This window comes from Harpia harpyja, chromosome W, assembly GCF_026419915.1.
Source record: "Harpia harpyja isolate bHarHar1 chromosome W, bHarHar1 primary haplotype, whole genome shotgun sequence".
Taxonomy (NCBI): Eukaryota; Metazoa; Chordata; class Aves; order Accipitriformes; family Accipitridae; genus Harpia; species Harpia harpyja.
In genome coordinates this window covers 12,793,862-12,803,867 of record NC_068968.1, presented here as the reverse complement: position 1 = coordinate 12,803,867, position 10,006 = coordinate 12,793,862, and the positions used below count along the sequence as shown (strand labels likewise).

Genomic DNA, 10,006 nt, shown 5'->3' with positions numbered 1-10,006 from the left:
TGAGGTGTGGAGTTTGGGAGGTGAAAGATAAGAGCTGAGAGAGCTATAAGTCAAGGTTGACTAAATATGACAAAGGAGGTTCCCCTGAAAAATACGACTGCTGCCGAGAAGATGATACACCTCGCTGCTCTAAGCAACAGAGTAGGAGGAGGAGAAGGCAGAGGCGTACTGCTGTGGGGATTGAGGTTGATGAACCACCTCCAGAAATGGCACACGAGGCCCCTTGACTCACAACTCCCAAACCCAATAACCTCAGGGCCACTCCGAAGTTTCTTATCTCCCTCGGGGAATAAAACCACAAACCAAATTAAATGTCAAAAATTTGGAAATGCTTATAGAAAGGACAAAACCACACCACTTTTCTCAATCTTATATCTAGGTATGTGGATAATAAGTCTGTTACCGATGCTGGCGAAACCTGCCTGTGGGGACGAGAACCCCCATCAGCCCTATAGGTGAACCTTGACCAGAGTAGATGATTCAAACATAATAAAAGAAAACATCACGGCGGGTCCCCCGAGGTTTGAAGTAACGGTTTGTGATTTATTAAGAATCTATATGACAGATACCTGTAACAACAATTGGGGAAAACCTAACCAAAGAGCAGTCTACTGGTGCCCAAGCTCTAACCCTGGACGAGAGTATTGCAATTACCCTGGTCACTTTTATTGTGGATATTGGGGCTGTGAGACAATAACTACAGGATATTGGGCTGTTAAGAATCCAGATAAATATCTTTCTGTGCAATGGGGGACCCTCGGGGTGCATTCAGCCGATGCATTCTTTAGACGGAACTGTGATAACGGCAGGAAATTGTAACCTATTACACCTAACAGTATTGAACCAGGACCAAGCTGTGTGGACAACTGGGAAAACTTGGGGGGTAAGAGTCTGGGAACATGGATTTGATAGGGGTGGCCTATTTCAAATAAGAAAAGAAACAGCCAAATTTTCTCCTCCTTCAGCGATCGGACCAAATCTAGTCATAGCAGAGGAAGATGATAGTAACAGTATTGTACATACTGTTACAATCTCTCCTAACATAAACGTCACTGGAAATAACACCCCGGGCGTATCAACAAAAAAAAAAAATCAAACCCTCGACTCTTGCACCCGAAGTCAGCCCATTGTGGGATATGCTTCAAGCCAGTTATCAGGTTAATCGCTATTGTTAAAGGGCGCTTGGAAGCTGCACACTTAATGCTGCTACGGAAGCAATATGAACAAATCAGGGACGGAGGAATTACTCCTGTCCTCGGCCGGCAAAAGAAGCATTGGATCGATTTAATGAACAAAATCAGGATAAAATAGAAAAGGGGGGATTGTAATGAACTGGTTAACTTTGTTCATGAAATCGCACGTGGGGGTAGAGACATTCTTCGCTTATCTAACACCACAATATCTGGCTAGGTAAACAATTGCGTACTGATGATTAACGAATGTAAAGAGACGTTTTACAGAGCATGAGTGAGACTCAGGTCACCTAAAGGACAGCTGAGGAAGACTTCGGCCTTCATCCCCAGCGACCACCAGAAGGCAGATTACGACCACCTAGCAACTGACGGTGCAAGCGCACACACAATGCAGAAGATACCAGCCGCCACGTAGACAGGAGCTAGAAACTGTATAAATAAAGGGACTCTTCCCCATTTTCGGCGCGAGCCTTTGGCGGAGCATTGTCTCCCCGGCCGCCCAGCGCTGTTTTGCTCTCTTATCGCTTGCTAATAAATTCGATCTTGTTATTTAATACAAATTGGCTCCTCCAATTTGTCACGAGCATCTATAACACAAGAGATGATAGAAATTTTTATATAACAATGATGTTTTATTTCCAGTTATTAATATTTCATAATGGTGAAATATATGACTGCCTTTCTCCCCATAAAAGCTGAAACATAAAAAATATGCCAATAAAGGCCAGGCCCTTAGAATTTTTATGTACAAAGAGGCAAGCCTGAAAGATTCTGCATATATCCACTAAGGTACTGGCATTCTTAAATTCCATAGGAGTATCTAAGAGCTGGTTGTATATACTTGAACACCTGAAGGCAGCTTATGGCACTGCAGATTGAAGGCTCCTAACTCATTAAAATCTACAGAAGACTTCCAAGCATAAATAACTAGAACATTGCAGCCTGCTTTTTGCAAGGCCATGAGTCAGAGTTAGGACATGCTTTTCAGGGCTGGGCATAATAATGGACAAATAATTCAGAATTTTGTTACTGTGCTACCATCATGACCACTGTTACCAGTCTATTACAGAAGTAAATCCATTCTGAAGCATCTGTGATGCTCTCGGTCTCTCCCAGGACTTCCGAGGTTGCTCTGACAACTGTTGTCTTTGACAGAATATTTCCTAATTGTGGAGGACCTCCGCTGGACCGAGGGGCCTGGGGAGGATATTGACCTTGACAAGATTACAGTGTTCCCGTGAGAGAACAAGAAAGGATGAGAAGCATGCCTGGGAAACTAAGTTTAAGGAATGTGTTGACCGTTTGCAGTTGTGATAAGGAACCTGAAAAAGTCACCCAATGAGGGGTGATAAAAACAACTTCTGACAACTTTTTGACCAATAAGGGACAGACATATGTACAAGGTAACAAGTATAATGGGTATAAATTTGCTGGCTTGTAGTAATAAAAAAACCTTCTTTGCTTGTACTATAAGAATGCGTACTTGTCGTTTGTCCGTCTCGACCACGACAATTGGTGACCCCGACGTGATGCTGTAAATAATGCTTGTGACTGTGAGGAGAGCAGTGGAGACAGAGCCCGGCATAGCTTGAGAGCGGCGGGAAGAGCTGCTAGTCCGGACCGATACTTGACACCTGGAGATAAGCAGGTGAGCTGCCAGGAACATGGGTGGGACCCTCAGTAAAGAGGACGCCGGAACTGTAAATATGTGGAAAGTAATATTGCAAAAGAGAGGACTTAAAGTAGAAGAGTTGATGTTGCGGAAAATGCTCTTATGGGGCAAGCAACACGGATATAAAGCAGATACAGTGACTGCATTTAGTGTGCCTGTGTGGCAAGGACTCGGGGACAAGCTGTTTGACGGTGCGTCCCGAGGGTCTAAGGAGGCAGCCAGCCTCCTGACGACGTGGCGCCAGCTCCTTGAAACCGTCAAAGACATTAAGGAACAAAGGGATAGGATGAAGGAGCCAGACGTCCCTATCGTGGGGGGAGGACAGTCCTCTCCCACAGAGGACGTGGGGTCTGTTGCCCAGTCCTCTGACAAGCGCGCAGGGCAGCCAAAGCCACGGGGCCGACAAAAGAACCCTTTCGTTGATGACTCTGATGATGAGCAGCCCTCAGGACATCCTCAGACTATTAAAAATAGAACATATAAGCGGCCCCAGGACTTGCTTCCTGGTAGTGACGTATGCCCCGCTGAAACGGCAGAGGCGCCGGTTAACCCGTCTGCCCCCCACCTTGCCGCCTGATTCAGAGGATCGAGAAGGGATGAATAGCCCCCCCCGGGCGCGGGGAGGGGAACAGGGGACCTCATGCCTGTACCCCCCTCTGCCAGCCGAAACATCAGAGGATTGGGATGATCCCATGGACAATGATATGGGGGATCCTGAACCTGGGGGGTCTGCGGGAACACCGAAGGAGGGACAATTACAGGGAGGCTCACGTTGCCGAGGACAGCCCTGGGTCCTTCCGCCGGCTCGAATTACTGTCAGTCCCCACAACCCCCTGAAATTCTGGCAGCAGGTGAAAGCTCGAGCTCTGCAAGAAGGAAATTGGGACCTATCCGAGCAAATTAACGTTCCTGTAACAGCAGGCAACTCCGGTGAAACGAATTTAAGGGGGACTGGGGTGATGGCTTTCCTGGTGGTATGGGGTGATCCAGGACAAGGAATAATGGATGAACATAGACCATATTCGTGGAAAGTTATACAGGATTTACAAAAGGCAACTGCGCAATATGGTCCCAACTCCCCCGCAGTTATGCAATTAATACGCCTATTAACTATGGAAGAAATGACACCTTATGATATTGCTCAAATTGCTCAAATTATTTTCCAACCTGTGCAATGCGCCATTTTTCGTAGTATCTGGACTCAGAGAGCAGAGATGCAAGCAGTACACAATTTGCAGCTTTCACAAACCGATCCACGTTATGGTAATGGAGCTGATGTTCTGACTGGGACTGGTCAATTTAATAATCCTCAACATCAGGCTCAATGGCATCCGCTTGTATTGGAGCAAGTAAAGACTATTGGTGTAGAAGCTTTGCTCCAAACGGCCGAGCTGGCGGAGCCTAAGGCAAGATATACCATGATTAAACAGGGGGCTAAAGAGCCGTTTCTGTCATTTGTAGAGAAACTGATGGGGGCTATAGAGCGGCAGGTATTTGATGCACATATACGAGAAATGCTGGTAAAACAGTTAGCCCGTGACAATGCTAAAGCAGATTGTCAAAAGGTGATTGAGATGCTCCCTGGGGATCCAACCCTAGAAGCGATGATTACGGTTTGCGGAAAGGTGGGCTCTGTTGAACACAAAACATCTGCATTAGCTACAGCTATGTCTGCAATGTATATGTCTAATCAGAAATGTTACTGCTGCAGGCAGACTGGACATGTCAAGGCTAACTGTCCCGCTAAAAATAGAAAAGGAGGAGCCGAGCAGGTGGCCGTGGGAGCAGCTACATGTCTTAAGTGCGGAAAGCTGGGACACTTTGCAAAGCAATGTAAATCTAAATTTCATGCTAACGGTCAACCCCTCCAGTCGGGAAACGGCAGAAAGAGCGCGAAGGGGTGCGTGCAGACACAAATGCCCTACTACTCCAGCAACCCCTTTCTGGTACAACAGCCAGCACAGACACCACAAGCCTTTGTGACAAGTTACGGGGACAAACCCAAGGAGCAGCTGGGATGGATGTATGCACCGCCCACACAGTAACTTTATCTACCCAAGGAGTGCATAAAGTGCCCCTGGAAGCCTGGGGACCGATTGGTAAAGGATTAAGTGCCTTACTAATAGGACAATCAAGTAGTACTTTGCAAGGGTTAATGGTGCATGTGGGAGTTATTGATGCTGATTATCATGGGCAAATATGTGCAATAGTATCTACTGCAACCCCTCCAGTCACTATAAAAGGAGGCACACGAATTGCTCAACTCGTACCATTTATGAGCTGTGTGCCTGCAACAGAACAGGTAATTCGTGATACTCAAGGTTTTGGGTCCACTGGAAAGCCGCAGGTATTTTGGTCGCAACGCATTACGGAAAGCAGGCCAGAAATGACCTGTACCCTCACTATGGCAAATGCATCCCCATCACAGATAAAATTGATAGGTTTGCTGGACTCTGGGGCTGATATGACCATCATAGCGCAGCGTAACTGGCCCTCCTCGTGGCCATTGGTTGTAAATGCGGAAGGAGTGTTGGGTGTAGGTGGAGTTTCAAATAGTTTTATTGCAGCAAAACCTGTGCTAATAAGCAACCCAGAGGGACAGAAAGCCACTGTGAGGCCATATGTCACCACTTTGCCACTTAATTTATGGGGTCGAGATGTGTTGGATCAATGGGGGGTGCGTCTTACCACGGATTTTTCATAGGGGCCACTGTGCTGCAGGGCGTGGAGCGCCCGACACTGACACTGACCTGGTTAACAGATAAACCAGTGTGGGTGGATCAGTGGCCCCTCAATCAAGAAAAACTCCTCGCCTTGAAATCTTTAGTTGCAGAACAATTGGCCGCAGGACATATTGGGGCCTCTCATAGCCCATGGAACACACCAGTGTTTGTGATCAAAAAGAAATCTGGAAAATGGAGGCTATTGCATGATTTACGAAAGATTAATGAGGTAATAGCAACCATGGGGGGCATTGCAGCCAGGGTTGCCTTCTCCAACTATGATTCCAATGCAATGGGAAATTATTGTAATGGACTTAAAAGACTGTTTTTTCACCATCTCTTTAGCCATACCTGATATGGAGAAGTTTGCTTTCACTGTACCCTCAGTGAACAACAGTGAGCCGGCGAAAAGGTATCATTGGAAAGTTTTGTCTCAGGGAATGAAAAATTCTCCCACCGTTTGTGGCAAAGGCCTTAAGTCCAGTTCGTGCTGCATTCCCAACATGTTATTGTTATCATTATATGGATGACATTTTGTTAGCCGCTCCATCTCAACAGATGTTAAGCGAAATGGAAGTCACAGCACATGATTCACTACAGCGATTAGGCCTAGTTATTGCACCTGAAAAGGTACAGCATCAACAGCCGTGGCTGTATCTGGGTATGAAAGTATTAAATCAGACAGTCGCGCCACAACCCATTCAGTTACAATTGGAGATAAAAACTTTAAATGATGTACAAAAATTGGCCGGAGTGATCAATTGGGTTCGACCCTATTTAGGGTTGCCATCATCGAAATTACAGCCACTTTTGGATTTATTGAAGGGTGATACAGATATTGCTGCACCACGGGCATTAACCCCTGAGGCAAAACAAGTAATTACAGAAGTAGAGCAAGCAATTGTGAATAGACATGTGTGGAGAATTGATCTGACAGTTTCAATTCAGGTTTTTGTATTAATAGACAAATTGGTACCTTTTGCCATGATCGCACAATGGAATTCTGATTGGCCGGATCCATTGCATGTGTTAGAATGGGCCTTCTTACCATTCAGACCAAACAAAACCGCCCCAGGTCTTTTTGAGCTTTTAGCCCAAATTATCATGAAGACCTGAGTTCGATGTATGGAATTGATAGCCAGGGACCCGGAATGTATCACTGTGCCTGTTAAAACCAATTATTTTGAATGGTGTCTCGCTAATAGCTCCGCATTGCAAGCAGCCTTGGCAAATTATACTGGGCAAATTGGGTATCATCTTCCCTCTCATCCATTAATTAAAATGGGAAGTCAAATACGCTTTGCACAAAAGCAACTAAGTCAATCAGAGCCGGTGATTGGTCCCACGGTGTTCACTGACGGTTCAGGAAAAACAGGAAAAGCAGCCATTGTGTGGCATGATGGCCAGCAACGGCAACAGAAGATAGAACAGCAAGAAGGCTCCCCTCAAGTTGTAGAACTTCGAGCAATGGTGATGGTGTTTCAACATTTTCCAGATCCTGTAAACATTGTCACCAATTCAGCTTATGTGGCGGGTTTGGTTCAAAGATTGGATAAGGCTGTGCTTGGTCAGGTGGGAAATGAAAAGTTATTTGGGGTGTTGAAGCTGTTATGGATGGAGATTCAGGAACGCCGCTCCCCATATTATGTCATGCATATTAAAAGCCACACAAGCTTGCCTGGTTTTATTGTGGAAGGGAATGCTCGTGCAGATGCTCTCATATCGGGGGTGGCAATAGGTCCAGTACCAAATGTGAGACAACAGGCGATCGAAGCTCATCGTTTTTTTCACCAAGGACATCAGGCCTTAAAGTGGCAATTTCGATTGTCGAACTCTGAGGCTCATGCCATCGTCGCCGCGTGCCCTGACTGTCAGGGCCACCATGTACCTCATTATTATGGAACCAACCCTAGAGTCCTTCAAGCCTTGCAAATCTGGCACACTGATGTGACACATATTCCTGAGTTTGGGCAGTTGAAATATGTGCATGTGTCTATTGATACTTTTTCTTCTGTTGTTATTGCCACCGCTCATACAGGTGAAGCTGCCAGGGATGTTATTTGACACTGGCAACGAGCGTTTTCTGTGGCTGGTGTACCTCAGCAGATTAAGACTGACAACGGTCCAGCCTATCTTTCTACCAAGGTGACTACCTTTTTGCAGCTTTGGGGAATTACCCATGTCACCAGTATCCCTTGTTCTCCCACAGGACAAGGCATTGTAGAGCGCGCCCATGGAACTCTAAAGCATATGCTTCAAAAACAAAAAGGGGGAATGATGGGTGAGGGCCCGGAGGCTCGACTTAACAAGGCCACGTATGTATTAAATTTTTTGCAGGTCACTGATGATGTTCAATAATCACCAATGCTGCGTCATTTTGGGTCATTGACAAGTATATCGGGTGTGACCCCTGGGGTTAAGGTTCAGATACGGGACCTGCAGATGGGTCAATGGTCTGCACCTTGTGACTTATTAACCTGGGGTCGAGGTTATGCTTGTGTCTCCACAGATACTGGACCGCGATGGGTGCCGGCACGACTGGTAAAACCCTACTTAGAAGTGTCATCGCCTGCTGCAGTCTCCTCAGAGTAGTGGTTGCAATATGGGTACCATCGCAGCCCAAGATGAACGTATGGGTAACGCCTGCAAATGCTACGGGCCAAGAGGGATGCTGGCTAAGCACGCAAAGCAATGCTACATCACAAGCTCTTTCTGGATTATTGCTAGATATAGATTCTATATGCCATGCTACGCTATAAAACAGAGCAGCTATTGATCTTCTATTGTTGGCCCATGGCCACAGTTGTGAAAACCTTAATGGTATGTGTTGTATGAACCTATCAGATCATCCGGTGTCAGTGTCCCAGGGTATCCAACAGCTGCGAAAGGAGGTGCAGAAGCTGACAGAAGATGTTGGGTTTTTTGGGTTGGATGGCTTGTTCTCTCAATGGGGGATTGGAGGGTGGTTAAAAGGAGTATTGAAAACAGGATTATTAATATTGGCAATTATTATAATTGTATTGAGCATCCTCCCATGTGTGCTGTCCTTGCTGCAAAGGGCCCTGCAGCGGACAATTCACATGGCATATTTGGTGCAAAAACAAAAAGGGGGAATTGTGGAGGACCTCAGCTGGACCGAGGGGCCTGGGGAGGATATTGACCTTGACAAGATTGCAGTGTTCCCGTGAGAGAACAAGAAAGGATGAGAAGCATGCCTGGGAAACTAAGTTTAAGGAATGTGTTGACCATTTGCAGTTGTGATAAGGAACCTGAAAAAGTCACCCAATGAGGGGTGAGAAAAACAACTTCTGACAACTTTTTGACCAATAAGGGACAGACATATGTACAAGGTAACAAGTATAATGGGTATAAATTTGCTGGCTTGTAGTAATAAGAAAACCTTCTTTGCTTGTACTATAAGAATGCGTACTTGTCGTTTGTCCGTCTCGACCACGACACCTAATGATCACATCTGAGGACATGAAAGTTATTTTGCCAAAAACAGGTAGCATGCAAATTAAAACAAATAACAGAGATAATCTTCAATGGCAGATATGTAAACGTTAATTAGATTGCATTACAAATAATGAAATCCTAAATCACACATAGGTAAGTTAGAAATAGCAAGTACTTATTAGGTATGCACGGAAGAGCTTTCAAATCATCTCCATCATGATCCATTAATGTGTTTCTGTATTAACCTTGCTAACCTACAGATTCTGGGTGGCCATTATTTGGGCAGGAGAAATACGGTTCCCTTCACATAGAGTATTTAATGATTAAGAACAGATAGATATTATTTTTATATACTTTGCATCTCATTCCACTTTGCTTTTCTGACTGGTTCCACTGATTTCACACTTGTTTTAATGTGAACTTGACTGAACTAAATTTGACCCTTCATTTCTAAGTCAACATTTTAATTTAGTTCCTATAGTGGGCTAGGGTCCCACAGTGTGCATTCAGAGCAACACTGGCCATCTGTGTGCTTACATTTTCCTGTACATATGCTTTTAAAAGAAGTGATACTAGCAATACCATCGTAATGTGCAGCATGTTCCTGGTGAAAAGTGCAAGCAAATTTGAGACTTAAATTTGAATGTGTGTTTTGATTTATTTTCCAGTCCCCCAGTCAAAGGGTAGCTTCTGTTGTGTGATAGATACAGGAAGGATTTCAATGTCTGTGCGTATAGATTTTAAGATATCTGCATGTTTGTGGCAGTACACCCCCCCACAACAGGAAATGAAACTTCTCCAGGCAGGGAGGAGAGGAAAAAACCCCCAAACCCTAGAGGCCGCAGGTTGAAAATTGAGCTGACCAATCGAGATGCGCCAAGTACATTGAAGTAACCTTTTGGCCAATAGGGATTAAAATGACCACAGATCAGATTCGACAAGGGTATAAATGGGGTCCCACT

At 45.2% G+C, this 10,006-nt stretch overlaps 1 long non-coding RNA gene across 1 annotated transcript; it reads left to right on the top strand.

Annotated features, from left to right (window-relative positions):
- The first annotated feature begins 2,382 nt into the window (after positions 1-2,382).
- LOC128136205 (uncharacterized) lies at positions 2,383-8,989 on the top strand. The gene is made up of 3 exons (XR_008233286.1): positions 2,383-2,841; positions 7,627-7,733; positions 8,098-8,989. It is a non-coding gene; the product is annotated as an uncharacterized LOC128136205 (long non-coding RNA).
- Positions 8,990-10,006: the final 1,017 nt, after the last annotated feature.